The sequence below is a fragment of the Rhodnius prolixus genome, unplaced genomic scaffold (genome assembly GCF_049639745.1).
Source record: "Rhodnius prolixus isolate KJV_2025 unplaced genomic scaffold, Rpr scaffold_11, whole genome shotgun sequence".
In the NCBI taxonomy this organism is placed as follows: domain Eukaryota; kingdom Metazoa; phylum Arthropoda; class Insecta; order Hemiptera; family Reduviidae; genus Rhodnius; species Rhodnius prolixus.
The window spans coordinates 5,216,874-5,231,706 of NW_027411625.1; the positions used below are offsets into that span (position 1 = coordinate 5,216,874).

Sequence of the window (14,833 nt, forward strand, 5' to 3'; positions counted from 1 at the left end):
ACCTTGGCAAGCCTACAGCTTCAAGAAGACTGAAACCAAGACTGTATTAAGATCTATGAAGAACTGAACACCACTTGGAACATCTATCGTTATGTCTAAAGCTCTTAGTGAGCTCGCTCATACTTAATTTGTAAAAATATATAATTTCTACGATATCTAATTTTATTTAACTGTATCCTAACAAAGCTAACTTGCTTCTGTTACGTTTATGGTCAAACTGGATTAGTAAACTAGATAGTACAATTAAGGTCTCCCTAATTTAGAAATTAATCTTTACAAATAATAAAAAGAAAGAATCTTCCCTACATTATTCAGAAAACCAAATCCGATTTTTTATCCCTGATAACTAGGGAACGGATTCGTATGTATTTACATATTTTTTTCTAGGCAATTTACAGACGTTTTTCAACTAGAAGTATTCATACTGACACTTTTTAAGCCGTTTGAGTCTACTTTTATTTCACATATTTCCACATATTTGGATGTTATCGCATATTTATACATATTTGATTAAAATAAATAAATATTTCTACATATTTAATCAAAATATGTACATATTTTTTCATATTTTTCATTTTGGGCATATTTCATAATTGACAGGAACTGTGAACCACAGACTGTAGGGCTGTGAATCACAGTGGGTACAATGGTTATTGTAATTTACACAGAATGCTGCTAAACAGTGACGGGCACTTGTTAGTTCTTTGAAGTTGTCTGTTCTTTCAGCTCGTTCGTTGAAGTGTCCAATTCATTTCGTTCGGTCACTTAGTGTATTCTTTTTTAGGTGAAATGCCACGAACATCGGCCTCAAACAAACAACTGGTTGCTAAATATCTTCGCGAGTTTCCAGCAGAACTTTTTCGAAGTGATGGAGACATTTTGTACTGCACAGCTTGTGGCAAGCGCGTTTCTTGCTCTCAACGTTCCCAAGTCACCCAACATATTGCCACCGGATCGCACATAGAGAATAAAAACAGAAAGAAAGAGAGGACGTCCTATCAAGCCTTCCTTACATCTCCATCATCAAGTAAGTCTACTCTGAATACATATCTGTGTCGGGCTTTGGTTACAGCAGATATCCCTTTCCACAAACTTAAAAATCCTCATTTCAAAGGATTCTTAGAGACCTATATTGGGAAAAAAATGCCTGACGAGAGCACTCTGCGGAAAAACTACCTGGAAGATATCTATAAAGATACACTAACCAAAATTCTAGAAAATATCAAAGACGAGATAACTTCTTTCAGCAAGGCACCTATAACATGTGTAGATGCTGAACGATCTTTTAGTCGTTACAAGTCCATCTTACGCCCAGATCGTCGTCACTTTACGTTCCAACATTTGAAATTTCATGTGGTTGCAAACAATTTCGAAGAGTGAAGTTTTCAAAATTGAAAATTTAACACATCTTTTTATAAATAGTAAAAATGTTCTTTGTTGTATAAATCATAATAACTTGTAAAAACAAATTATTTTGTTTCTAATAAATTATTATAAATTGTAAAAATGTTCTTTTCTTGAATAAATAATTATAACTTGCCCCCCCAAAAAAAATTCCATTTTCATAAAAAAAATGTCCATTTTACTTAAATATTCCAGAAAATATTTTAAGAAAATCACATATTTTCCACATAATTGACGAAAATAAATGCATATTTTAATTAAATATTTGGCATTTTTAAATACATAAAAATCCGTTCCTTACTGATAACCAACCAAATCTAGCGCAGTACAGTATTTACAAACATACCATTTTTTAAAACACTTTTTTTGCACTCAACGTACCTTAAAATACCAAAAGCTTGGGAGATTGCAAAACATCCTGACTAAAGGAGTAAGAGTAAAAAAATATAAATATAAAATTGTTTATCAGTATCGTAGTGTTTATAAAGGATCTATCCCGACTAAGTTCATTCGAATGAACTTGAACGTTGAGTGTTACGTCAGTAAATAATGGAAGCAATCTTAAACATGCTTGAAGCTGGGTATCAACACATCGCTCTGCCCAACCTCCCAAATATCCATCACGAACAGAATGCTTGAGCAGATAAAGGACCCACTCTCTTTTGTATATGAATTATTTATCAAGTACTCCAAGAAACATGCGAAGAAGGTAGCAAGTTTTGTTCCTGATACCTTTAGCCCGAACACATCACATTCTTTTGTAAACAGCACTCAGAAGAATTACCTTCGCCAATAACAATTCCCATATATTAAATACACAATGCTTTTGCAATTAAAGAAGTAGTCGGTAATTAGAATATTTGAATTTTATAAGTTGAATTAATTATTAGGTCTATCTTCTCGCCAACTTTCAACTTGTATATGTATACAGGGTGTATGCGGAGGAGTGCTCGAAACTTCGGGAGGTGATTCAGCAGTTCAAATGCAACAAAAAATATTCTATTCACTTTGGCCCGATTCCCAATGGTGTCCAAGATATTTGCATTTTTTAACTTTTCCGTCGATATTCGCGTTTTTTCGCTCATAAAAACGGCCGTAACTTTTCTATCCTTTATGCTACAACAGATCTGCTTATTCCAAACGAAAGAGCATTAAATTCCCTATAAATCAGCTTAACCCAGAGCCTCAAAACGTTTCTTATAAACAATGAAATTTTTAATTTAATGTCTAAAAAATTCGTTCTAGATTATTTTTGTTAAAATTTTCAACTGCATTTTTTTCAATGATTAATGAATCAAGGAGTCACATAATTTCAGAAAAAAGTTGCGCATTTATTGAGCTTCAAGACCATATGGATCTTTTTGGTTTTTAATAAAACCCTACCCCGAACAGAGGGGTGTAAATGCAGAGAACTGTGAAGATGCGTAACCGACTTTTCACTACTAATTTACTCAAATGTCAATTTTTGGAGAAGGAACAAAAAGAAAAGTAACCATTTTAGTTTTTCACAATTATTATTTAATAAAACGGAAGTAAAAAATAAAGTAGCAATAAAACGCAGTAGTTGACTACAATTGTTTGTGCAACTTATTTGAATGACATAATGGAGGTTTTTTTTTTTCATCAAAGTTAATTAATTAATAATAATTCAAAAATAAAATAGTTATATTTTTTTTGTTCCTTCTTAAAAAATTGATCAGTTTTGAATTATTATTAATTAACTTTGATGGAAAAAAACCTCCATTATGTCGTTAAAATATGTTGCACAAACAATTGTAGTCAAAAACTAAAAATTTGCCACAATTCTTTCCCACTTCCTTGTTTGAATAGTTCGAACAATTTTTGTAGCAATTTTAGCTAAGCACCTGCCTATTATACTTTTTCACTTCTGCGTTTTATTGCTACTTTAATTTTTACTTCCGTTTTATTAAATAATAATTGTTAAAAACTAAAATGGTTACTTTTCTTTTTGTTCCTTCTCCAAAAATTGACATTTGAGTAAATTACTAGTGAAAAGTCGGTTACGCAACATCCCAGTTTTCTGCATCTACACCCCCTCTGTTCGGGGTAGTGTTTTATTAAAAACCAAAAAGATCCATATGGTCTTGAAGCTCAATAAATGCGCAATTTTTTCTTAAATTATGCAGCTCCTTGATTCATTAATCATTGAATAAATACAGTTGAAAATTTTAACAAAAATCATAGAGAACGAACGAATTGTTTAGACATTAAAGTAAACATTTCATTGTTGATAAGAAACATTTTGAGGCTCTGGGTTAAGCATATTTATAGGAAATTTAATGCTCTTTCGTTTGGAATACTCAGATTTGTTGTAGGATAAAGGATAGAAAAGTTACGGCCGTTTTTATGGCGGAAAACACGTAATATCGACGGAAAAATTAAAAATGCAAATATCTTGGACACTATTGAGAATTGGGCCAAAGTGAATAGAATATTTTTTGTTACATTTGAGCTGCTGAATCACCTCCCGAATTTTCGACCACTCCTCCGTGTACACCTTGTATAAAAATAATAATAATAATAATAATAATAAACAAACCAAATAAAAGTGCTGTATCTGTGAAGTTCGTAACTCAAAATTAGAGCAAAGCGTTGGAACTGTTTTTCAGAAAATAAAAATAACTTGTATTGAACAAACCACTCGTTTTTCTTTTACTGTTTTACTTCAAACGTGGTTAGTACATGGACAAAGGTTATGACAAGGACAAAGTAGTAGTGATGGGCTATTAGAGCGGACTCGTTCCACTGGAACGAGTCCGATGGTGGAACGAGTTGATTCAAATCCCTATTTTAAAAAAAAGTGATTCCGCCCCGCCCCAAAAAATTGAGGCAAATTAAAATGAAAATAATTAATACTGTAGTCGTTTACACTAAAATAAAACTGACTTAAGGCTACTATGTAGAAGTTCACTGACACATTCCAACTTGTAAGAGGAATCCACACCAAAATACAAAACCTGGCGAGCTTAAATACTGATGCTTGAAGAATAAAATAAGTTGGAAGGTTTTTTTAGAATATCAATTCTAAAATAATATTCATTTTATTATTTTGTTAATTTCTAAACAAAAGTAGGGGTCGATCTAAGACAGGGAGTCGAAGGAAAAATAATTTCGTACCCAATATAGCGAACCTTGCAAAGAAACACCAGGCACACCCATCTCATTAATTAAAAAGCAATGCAGTGCAGGTGGAGTCAGTCGTCGTTGTCATGGTGATGGAACCGTTTAACGACTCCGGCCCAACACCAGCAATTTCATTGGTTAAATCCACTGGAATTGGTGGAGTCAAATCCGGAGTGATTTAAATCCTTTTGAAACCGGACTCGTTCCATTTTTTCGTTCACTGAATCTAGCCAATAGAAAATGCTGGAGCTGGAACCGGAGTCGTTAAACGGTTCCATCACCATGACAACGACGACTGACTCCACCTGCATTCTAGATCATTTGTGTTTGTACATTATATTTTATTTGAAATTCTTCGTATTTTACGAGAGTAATGGACAAAAACAAATTTTTAAAACTTAAAAACATCTTGAGAAAGCGTTATAATGTTTTTTGTTTTCAAATGAAACAAATATTTAACTAAAACCTACTTCCAATCGACGAATGTTTGTGAAATAGGTGATAGAGTGGGAGGGATACAGCAGTAAGTAAACCAGTTAGGTAATACTATTTTTTAGCTCAGTATTACTTTGATCGTCGTCATGACATGTACACCATTTAACTTTCGCCAATGAAGATAAGAGAAAGAGCGTCCAGCCGCTAAGTTAAAGATTTGGCACACAGCTTTTTCTTTTTGTAAAATAATAAGCTATTTTAAAAGCTTGATATTAATTCATAGTAAATAAATATTTCTTTCTTTATGAGTAATTATCATTTTGTTTGAAGGGTTATAATTTTTTTTTATGGGAATAATTTCCTACCCATTTGCGTTTTTCTTCTTGAATCAAGTTAACTCCGGTGGTCAAGCTAGATAACGACAAAACTGCAGTTGCTTTAATTTTTATATTTGACTAGCCTATTTTTGTTAATATTTGGTTACGTTGTTAATTTTATATTTATCAGATCAATTGGAAATTAGGGAACTACTTAATGTGTGTTAAAGAAATATAGTTTTGTTATTAACTGGAAAAGCTAACTTTTAATGATTTATTTAATTACAATGCGTGACATTTGTACTAATACATAGGGTAAGTACAGACTGGAATCAGTGAACGAGTTGTTGGAATCGATTCCAACCCTGGAACCGATTCAAATCCAACGACTCCAAACGCGGACTCGCTCTGCCCATCACTACAAAGTAGTTTTAAATAAACTTCCAGCAATGCAAATACTAGCCGCCAGGCAGAGCTGCAGTGGTGGGCATCAGAAGAGTAGGGATGGTCAACAGTTTTTGGAAGGAGTGGGAGATAGGTAGTGGTGATGGAGACCCATACTTGTGTGTAAAGTAACGATATATTTGTTAGAAAGGGGATAAAAGAAATACTGGGAGAAAAAAAGTCGCAGTAAAAAAATGTCAAAAGTAAGTCACAAAGCAAAAAATGAAAAAAAGAAAATAAGTCACAGAATGTTAAGGACATAATCATTGCACTATGAACCACATAGATAGGGGATGACTGGAAATTGTATCCCTACTATTATGCTGTTTCTCCCACTCTTGTCCGTGTATTGTTGGTAACATTGTTATTATTGTATCCCAATTATGATGTGACAAGAGTTCAGATGAAATGTGCCTATACTGTGTACTTTATTATTCGCTACTTTGTCCAGATTAATGTGAATTTAAATAAGTATCTGCAAGTTTGTGCAGCAAGTATGTTAAAAGTGTTATGGAAAATGAAGCATAAGGTATGTACAATGTACAGAAATATATATATATTTTTTTGTATGCAGTGAAATAAAATTTTACACCTTTGCGAAATCTGTAAATCTAATTTAATAGATTAGAAAAAAGAATTCCACAATTCAATTGTGACTGGCTGATAAATAGCCACCTAAATATAAAACCAAAAATCTTTGTAACGAATAATAGTATAACGTTTATTTGAAAAATTAAAGTGCGATCATTGGTAGAATTGTCTTTACTGCAATCTAAATGATGTATAATAATAATAATAATGTGTTTATTTAATGATGATACAAAATAATACAAAACATAATGAACTTAGAATGGACATTGTGTTATGTCCGTCTGCAGAGGTTGGACCTCACTTACAAAAATACATACAAATATTTTTCATCTATGAAAACTTAGTTTCTTATTTTTATTACAAAAAACAAAAAGATTCTTTATTACAGAAAATTAAAATAGCAATTGCAAACATAATATTAACAAATTTAAATCAATTATTTAAATCCGCAAAACCTTAAAGTAAATTTAAAAATTGTAGTTAGAAATCAAAAACTGTCTGTAATTAGCCGCCTCCAAGTGGTACCAATAAAGGCGCTTAAAACTATTATTCTGCCCATTCAGGTAACTAATTATTTCAGTTCTAGTTAACGTTTTCTTATTAAACCACCGGATTCTAAATACTTTAAGAACTGGACATTCAGCATGAAATAAATCTTCCAACTACTTTGAGATTACACATTGAACAGAGGTGACTCTCGCTTTTACGACCCACTCTATAGTTTAAATTTATTAGCTGCTCCCTAAATTTCATTATAGTTTGCATAAAGTGTAACTTGTTTGCATCTTTATTGTAATGATTTTGACCCAAATCTATAATTAACTCTTTATACAAAACAATGAAAAGTTAAATTCGCAGCTTTAGCCAACAAATTTCTTTTAAAGGACTGTTTTATTTTCTATACTAAAACCTCAAAATGATGTTCAACCTCCACTGTCATAATTTATAAGTTCCATATCGTGCCTTTGACAAATATCATTAAATTCTTTAAACTAAAATATTTTTTCTCTTATAATTTGTTCTGCTAAAATCTTTGGTAATCGTTTATATTGGTAAAGTAAGCACTTTCCGGATGTAGCGATAATGTAAGCTCAGTGTAAAAACGAATATAGGTGTCAAACCCGACCTCCAAGTATATAACATAACTGGGCGTGTTTTTTTTTGGCAACAGAAACAATCTTTTAATGAAAAATTGTATTTAAACTTTCTATTATATCATTCCAGAAGAACGCCTAAGTCTGCGCGGTATAACTAACTATGGCTCTAGCTACTGCATTTTAACATTTCAAATTTAACTGAAATCGGTACACCATTTTTATTGAATACGTTACTGTAATTCGCCATAATACTTGCTTTAGCCGCTCGAAGTCGATCTTCCAAGTGGTGTTGGAAAGCTAATTGTGGAGTTAACCAAACACCCCAAATATTTATATTGTTTGACTACTTCTATTTCCGTTCCGTTAAAGTACCACTTCCCATTCCTGGCTAATTTCCCTCCTCGACTGAAAACCATAAACTTCGACTTATCAAGATTAACCGACAAATTCCAAGTTTCGCAATAAGTGGACAATCTATTAATCATTCTACATGATGTATATTTGTTGAAACTTGACAATTTTGAGCGCAAAAATCACCGGAATAAAAAAAAAAAATATTCTTATAAACGAGGATTTGCCCAAGATTTCAAAGAAAATTTGGGAAATTTATCTTTTATGGAAAAATAAAGAAAAATTATCAAATTAGAAATTTTCTTGCAAATTTTTCGTGCAGTTTTTGTCAGTCAACCCTTACACAACTGTCCCATCGGACAGTTTTAGTATAACTTATAAGCAATATAAATAATTATTCTTAATTAGAACTTATACTGGAATAAAAAGAAAAGATTTATGTGCACATCAAAAAATTTTATAAATGAATTTGTGGAATGAATGAATGCTAATTTTTTAACTATAGTCGCATAAAAAGGAAAATAACTTATTAAAAATAGTTCAAAATAAAAATGCTTATTTTGAATTAAAACTGTCCGGTAGGACAGTTGTATAAGGGTTGACCATCAAAAACTGCACGAAAAAGCGTAACGTTGAAAAACACCCAACTTTGACAATTTTTTTCTATTTTTCTATAAAAGATAAAATTCCCAAATTTTCTTTAAATCTTACTCCAAACCCTCCTTTATAACTGTAATTTTTTTGCAACCACCCAGATCTAATAGGTTTCGAGAAAAAAGTTGCCAAAAATGAGCAAAAACGGCTTTTTCAAAAATTGTTGTTCTTCTTCTTCTTCTTCTTCTTGTTGTTGTTACCTTTTTTGTAAACTGCGTAGCGCCTAAACGCGTGAACCGATTTTCATGAATGAGGTGTCATTCGATTCGGAATTTTATGTAGATGTGCCTTTTGTGGGTCTCGACGCTGTACATCGAATGGGAGAGGGGTTAGCCCCCTTTATGTAAGGCCCCCTCTAAAATTATTATTTCTAAATTCTCTGTAAATCTTGGCCCGATTTTGATAAAATTTGGTAGGATGATAGGGTTAGGGCTCCCCTACGCATTATAGCGACGATCTGCTCTTACACTTGTTAAGGGGAAGTATAGCAATCGTTTCAAATTATCGACACGTGAACCGATTTTCATGAATGAAGTGTCATTCGAATCGAAATTTTGTACAGATTTGTACTTTAAAAGTCTCGACGCTATGCCTCATAAGGAGGGGAGTTCGCCCCACCCAAATAAGGCCCTTTCTAAAACTATTATTACCAATATTTCTACAAAGCTTAGTCCGATTTTGATAAAATTTAGCACGAAGAAGTGATTAAAGCTCCTCTACGTGGCTGTGAAGTGCCTTCATGCTCTTACACCTACCAAGAGGAAGTACTGCAATCGTTAAAATTATCAATGAGTGAACCGATTTACATCAATGAATTGTCGTTCGATTCAAAATCTTTGCCTTTTAGGGAGAAGTACTGTAATCGCAGTTTATTTTTCTTGCTCCTCTTAAAAGGAAGTACTGAAATCGCAGTTTAATTTTGCTATTTACGTACAAATACCTTCCTATTTTATTCAAAACGATTTCTCAAAAAAATGGTTATTGAGGATGGTTTGGGGACCGCAACTATAACCATTCTTTAAAAAGATCTCTCCAGTGGTAGTTACGGTTCCGATTTAACACCTTATCAGGTTATAATGATAGAATAGCTTATTCCAAATTTTAAAAAAATCTGTAAAGCAGACGTAACTTTGCTAATAGACAAAAAGGAAAATCTATCCAAAAGGTACAAAAATCTCCTTAACAAAAACTTACAGTTTAAAAAGTTAAGTATAAGGGTTGATTAAACGCCAAAAGGTACACAAATCAGCAAGTACCCATCATTTCATTAATACTTCATTGATATTATTTAAGTAATTTTACCGCATTAATTTTCATTAATATTTTTTAAGAATTTATTAGATGTCACATACCCTTATGCTGGCCATTTTCATCTACAAAATAGTTATAATTGTGATAAAATGTATATTATATCTTCGTATAAATAGGTACTTTATTTTAACTCTATTCCAAATTATTCTTCTGATTTCTCTTTAATGTGCCCTTTATTCTGAAGTTGTCACATATACATGCATGTTAAATTAGAAAAAGACAAATTTAGAGTCGGCTACTGTTTAAATTTGAATCACGGAGGATTTAAAACAATATTTCAGTCTTGAATTCGTCTTACCGAAATATTCGTGAGGACAAATAACACACAGTTAATAACAAGTAGATTATTCAACATTATTTATTCATTTCTCAATTGTAATTTAATTTAGTTCCCCTAATTTTACTTATAGTAAAATACTGGAATAATTAGCTGTCCTAAAAATATGCATATCTTATTTATTTTATATTACATATACACAACATTGTGGGAAGAACACCTAGATGGAGAATGTAATTGAAGAAAACTATATTATTTGCGATAAAGCCAGATAATTATTACCTATTATTATAAACGTTTGACTACTTCATAAAATAACAATTACTTTAATCGAAGAATGAACTTAAACCGACGATTTTTATTTAAAAATAAAAATAAATAAATAAAATCATTGATGTATGTTGGTGTAAGCAATTTTTAAAAAAGTTTATGAATTTTTTAGCCTCATATTTTTTTATTTTTTATAACGTTTTCTTTTTCACCTGTAATTAATAGTTTGATTATTATAGATAAATAGATATTACAGTCAATCTAAGTTAAATGGTGTGCTACTTGAACAAATATTTTGTAGATGAAAATGGCCAGCATAAGGGTATGTGACATCTAATAAATTCTTAAAAAATATTAATGAAAATTAATGCGGTAAAATTACTTAAATAATATCAATGAAGTATTAATGAAATGTTGGGTACTTGCTGATTTGTGTACCTTTTGGCGTTTAATCAACCCTTATACTTAACTTTTTAAACTGTAAGTTTTTGTTAAGGAGTTTATAATAGATTAAAAATAAAAAATACACCAAAGAGTATTTGATACCGATTCAGAAAACAATTTGGGGAAACAAAATTTACTAATTTTGAACTTATCGCGGAATAAAAGTAAAATAATAAAGAATATATCCTAAAGGCTTAGAAAACAATTTAAAGAATAAAAATACTTATTTTGAACTTATCGCGGAATAAAAGTAAAATAATAAAGAATATATCCTAAAGGCTTAGAAAACAATTTAAAGAATAAAAATACTTATTTGGAACTTATCGCGGAATAAAAGTAAAATAATAGAGAATATATCCTAAAGGCTTAGAAAACAATTTAAAGAATAAAAATACTTATTTTGAACTTATCGCGGAATAAAAGTAAAATAATAAAGAATATATCCTAAAGGCTTAGAAAACAATTTAAAGAATAAAAATACTTATTTTGAACTTATCGCGGAATAAAAGTAAAATAATAAAGAATATATCCTAAAGGCATTTAAAGAAACAAAAACGCTAATTTGGAACAAATATTGGTTAAAATAAAAAACATTGAAGAATTTTTCAAAAAAGTTTAAAAATAAATTCTATAAGTCTATTTGGGAAACCGAGAATGCCAATTTCCAACCTATAGTCGAATAAAAAGGAATAATTAAAGAATAAACTATTAAAAATAACGATTTTTAATGACGATTTTTAACTAAAAATCCATTCCGAAAAACAATTTGGGGAAACATAGAATGCTAGTTTAAGATTTAATGTCAAATAAGAATTAAAGACTAAAGAATGCATCAAAAATGATTAAAAAATTATTCCAAAAATCAACTTGTGGAAACCATATATGGTAATTCCCAACCTATAGTCGAATAAAAAGGAAAGATGTTTAGAAGTAAAACAATTTGGGGATACAAAGAATGCTAATTTCGAACCTATAGTCGAATAAAAAGGAAAGATGTTCAGAAGTAAAACAATTTGGGGAAACAAAGAATGCTAGTTTAAGATTTAATGTCAAATAAGAATTAAAGACTAAAGAATGCATCAAAAATGATTAAAAAATTATTCCAAAAATCAACTTGTGGAAACCATATATGGTAATTCCCAACCTATAGTCGAATAAAAAGGAAAGATGTTTAGAAGTAAAACAATTTGGGGATACAAAGAATGCTAATTTCGAACCTATAGTCGAATAAAAAGGAAAGATGTTTAGAAGTAAAACAATTTGGGGAAACAAAGAATGCTAGTTCAAGATTTAATGTCAAATAAGAATTAAAGACTAAAGAATGCATCAAAAATGATTAAAAAATTATTCCAAAAATCAACTTGTGGAAACCATATATGGTAATTCCCAACCTATAGTCGAATAAAAAGGAAAGATGTTTAGAAGTAAAACAATTTGGGGATACAAAGAATGCTAATTTCGAACCTATAGTCGAATAAAAAGGAAAGATGTTTAGAAGTAAAACAATTTGGGGATACAAAGAATGCTAATATAGGATTTATACTCAATTAAGGAGAAAAAATTAAAGAATACATAAAAAAAAAAGATTAGAAAACAAAATTTAGAACTTAAAGTCGATTAAAAAAGGAAGATTAAAGAATACAATAAAAAGAAATAAAAAACCAATTCCAAAAACAATTTGGGGATACAAAGAATGCTAATTTCGAACCTATATTCGATTAAAAAGGAAAGACCAAAGAATTCTTTGAAAGGCTTAGAAAACAATTTGGGGAAACAAACCGTTAATTTAGAACTTATCCTGGATTAAATGGAAAAGATTAAAAGTATAAATCATCTAATTTTATGAATTAGAAAACATTTTCGGAAAACAAAAACGCTAGTTGTTTGAAAGAAAAAGATCAAAGAATTCATTTCATAACAATTAAACAACACGTACTTCTTATATTAATTTTTAATAATTAAATGATAATATGCTGAAATAACATGCTATTTTCATGCAAGAATTGTAAAAAAAATAATTGATATTCAAAATAAGTTATTGATAGTAAAGTCTTACCTTGTTTAAAAAATGTAGTTCATCAGAATCTCAATAGATCACCAGTCCAATAGCACTTGACACTATTTAAAATAATTCACAACAATATTCGCACTAAAACTGTATTTCACGCACTAAGTATAACTTAAACACAATTTATAAAACCGAACATCAATTAAACACGCACTAATATTCACATTTAAAAAATCACGTTAATCAACGAGTTAAAGATGGCCGCCGGTAACTGGCCAGGCCGATCAGCTGATAAATTAAGGTTATCTAAACAGAGTGATCGGCTGTTTTTAATTTTTATTTTCATTCATAATCTAGAAAAAATAAAATGTAATAAAAAGTCACTAATTACAATTTATTGCGATAGATTGTGAATAGCAAGTAAAGGCGGAAAAAACTAACAAAAGTCGGTCACTCTGCTTAAATTATTTACCAGCTGATCTGATTGGCCAATTAACGGCGGCTACTTTAACTGGTTACTGGTTATCTCTTTGTCACCATGGATTTTAAGGTGAATATTAATGATTTATAAAGTGAAGTTCTATTTTATAAATTGTGTTTAATTTATAATTAGTGCGTGATATTGAGTTTTAGTGCGAATAGTGTTGTGAATAATTTTAATTAGTGTCAAGTGCTATTGGACTGGTGATCTACTCAGTTGCTGATGAACCTTTATATTCTCTAAACACAGTAAGTTTTTAATATCCATTACTTATTCTAAATTTCATTGATATATTTATTATTATTGCATGAAAATAGCATGTTATCACTTGATTACTATTTACAAATTAATACTAATGTTACGTCTTGACTGCGTTCAGTGATGGTTAATTCTTTAATTTTGAATACTCCATGAAGTACTTAAATTGATTTCCAAATCTTTTTTATGCATTCTTAATCTTATCGTTTTAATCGAATATAAGTTCTAAAATATCGATTTGTTTCCCCAAATTGTTTTCTAAGCCTTTTTGAAGCCTTCTTTAACATTCTCTTTTTAATTGACTAAAAGTTAAAGATTATTTTTCTTTGTATCCTCAAATTGTTTTATTGAAATAACTCAAAACCTTTTCAATGTATTCTTTAATCTTTTCTTGTTAATCGACTATAGTTCTAAATTAGCTTCTTTGTTTCCCGAAATAGATTTATAATCCTTTTTGATTTATTCTTTGATCTTTTCATTTTAATCGACTCATAAGTTCAAAATTAGCATTCTTGGTTTCCACTAGTTTATTTAGGAATTGATTTCTAAACTTTTTTGTTGCATCCTTCAATCTTTTCTTTACGATGGACTATAAGTACCAAATGCGTTGTATAATCATTCATTGTATCCCCAGATATTTGTTTGGTGCTGATTTCTAAGCCATTTGAAGTGTTGTTTAATCTTTTCTTTTTAATCGATTAAATGTTTTGTATTACTTTCCTTGGTTTTCTCAAATTTTATTATTTTTTTAAATAACTTTTTTAATGTATACTTTAATCTTTTCTTTTTAATCGACTATAAGTTCAAAATTAGCTTTCTTGGTTCCTCCAAATTGTTTTCAGGAATTTATTTCTGAACCTTTTTGATGTGATAAAGACTAAGTTAATTAAGTTAAATAAGTTGCAATTCGAGAAATCTTAACTCGTGCATTATCTTAAACTTAAGAAGAAAAAGTAACTACTAACCGCTAACAAGTCAATTCGAGGAATCTTATCACGTGCATTAACTTAAAATTAACAAGAAAAAGTAACTACTAACCGCTAACAAGTCAATTCGAGGAAACTTATCACGTGCATTAACTTAAAATTAACAAGAAAAAGTAACTACTAAGTCAATTCGAGGAATCGGTAAATCTTAAGAATAGCTCCCCGGAGGTGTGGCCTAATTCGAAGTGATTCTGATTCGCTGTTACTATAGAACCCGTAATATTCAAATATAAATATAAAACTATTTCTTTATTTTATATTTACACTTAAATCTAGCGGGTTATACGGTAACAACGAATCAGAATCACTTCGAATTATTTATTTAGGATTGATATTTCTATTTAAACACCCTCTGATTTAT

The 14,833-nt window shown here is 30.2% G+C and overlaps 1 protein-coding gene across 7 annotated transcripts in view; it reads left to right on the forward strand.

The window, feature by feature from the left end:
• Positions 1 to 14,833, forward strand: part of LOC141459166 (uncharacterized) — a 481,720-nt gene that overhangs the window by 344,222 nt on the left and 122,665 nt on the right. For 2 of the 7 annotated variants that reach the window (XM_074137888.1, XM_074137886.1), the window contains exon 1: positions 6,097 to 6,273. The exons of 4 other annotated variants lie outside the window; for them this stretch is intronic. The gene's annotated coding sequence lies outside the window, so the exon portion shown is untranslated. Of the gene's footprint in view, positions 1 to 6,092; positions 6,274 to 14,833 lie in introns of those variants that run through there. One more of the 7 variants, XM_074137890.1, reaches the window with a different exon arrangement.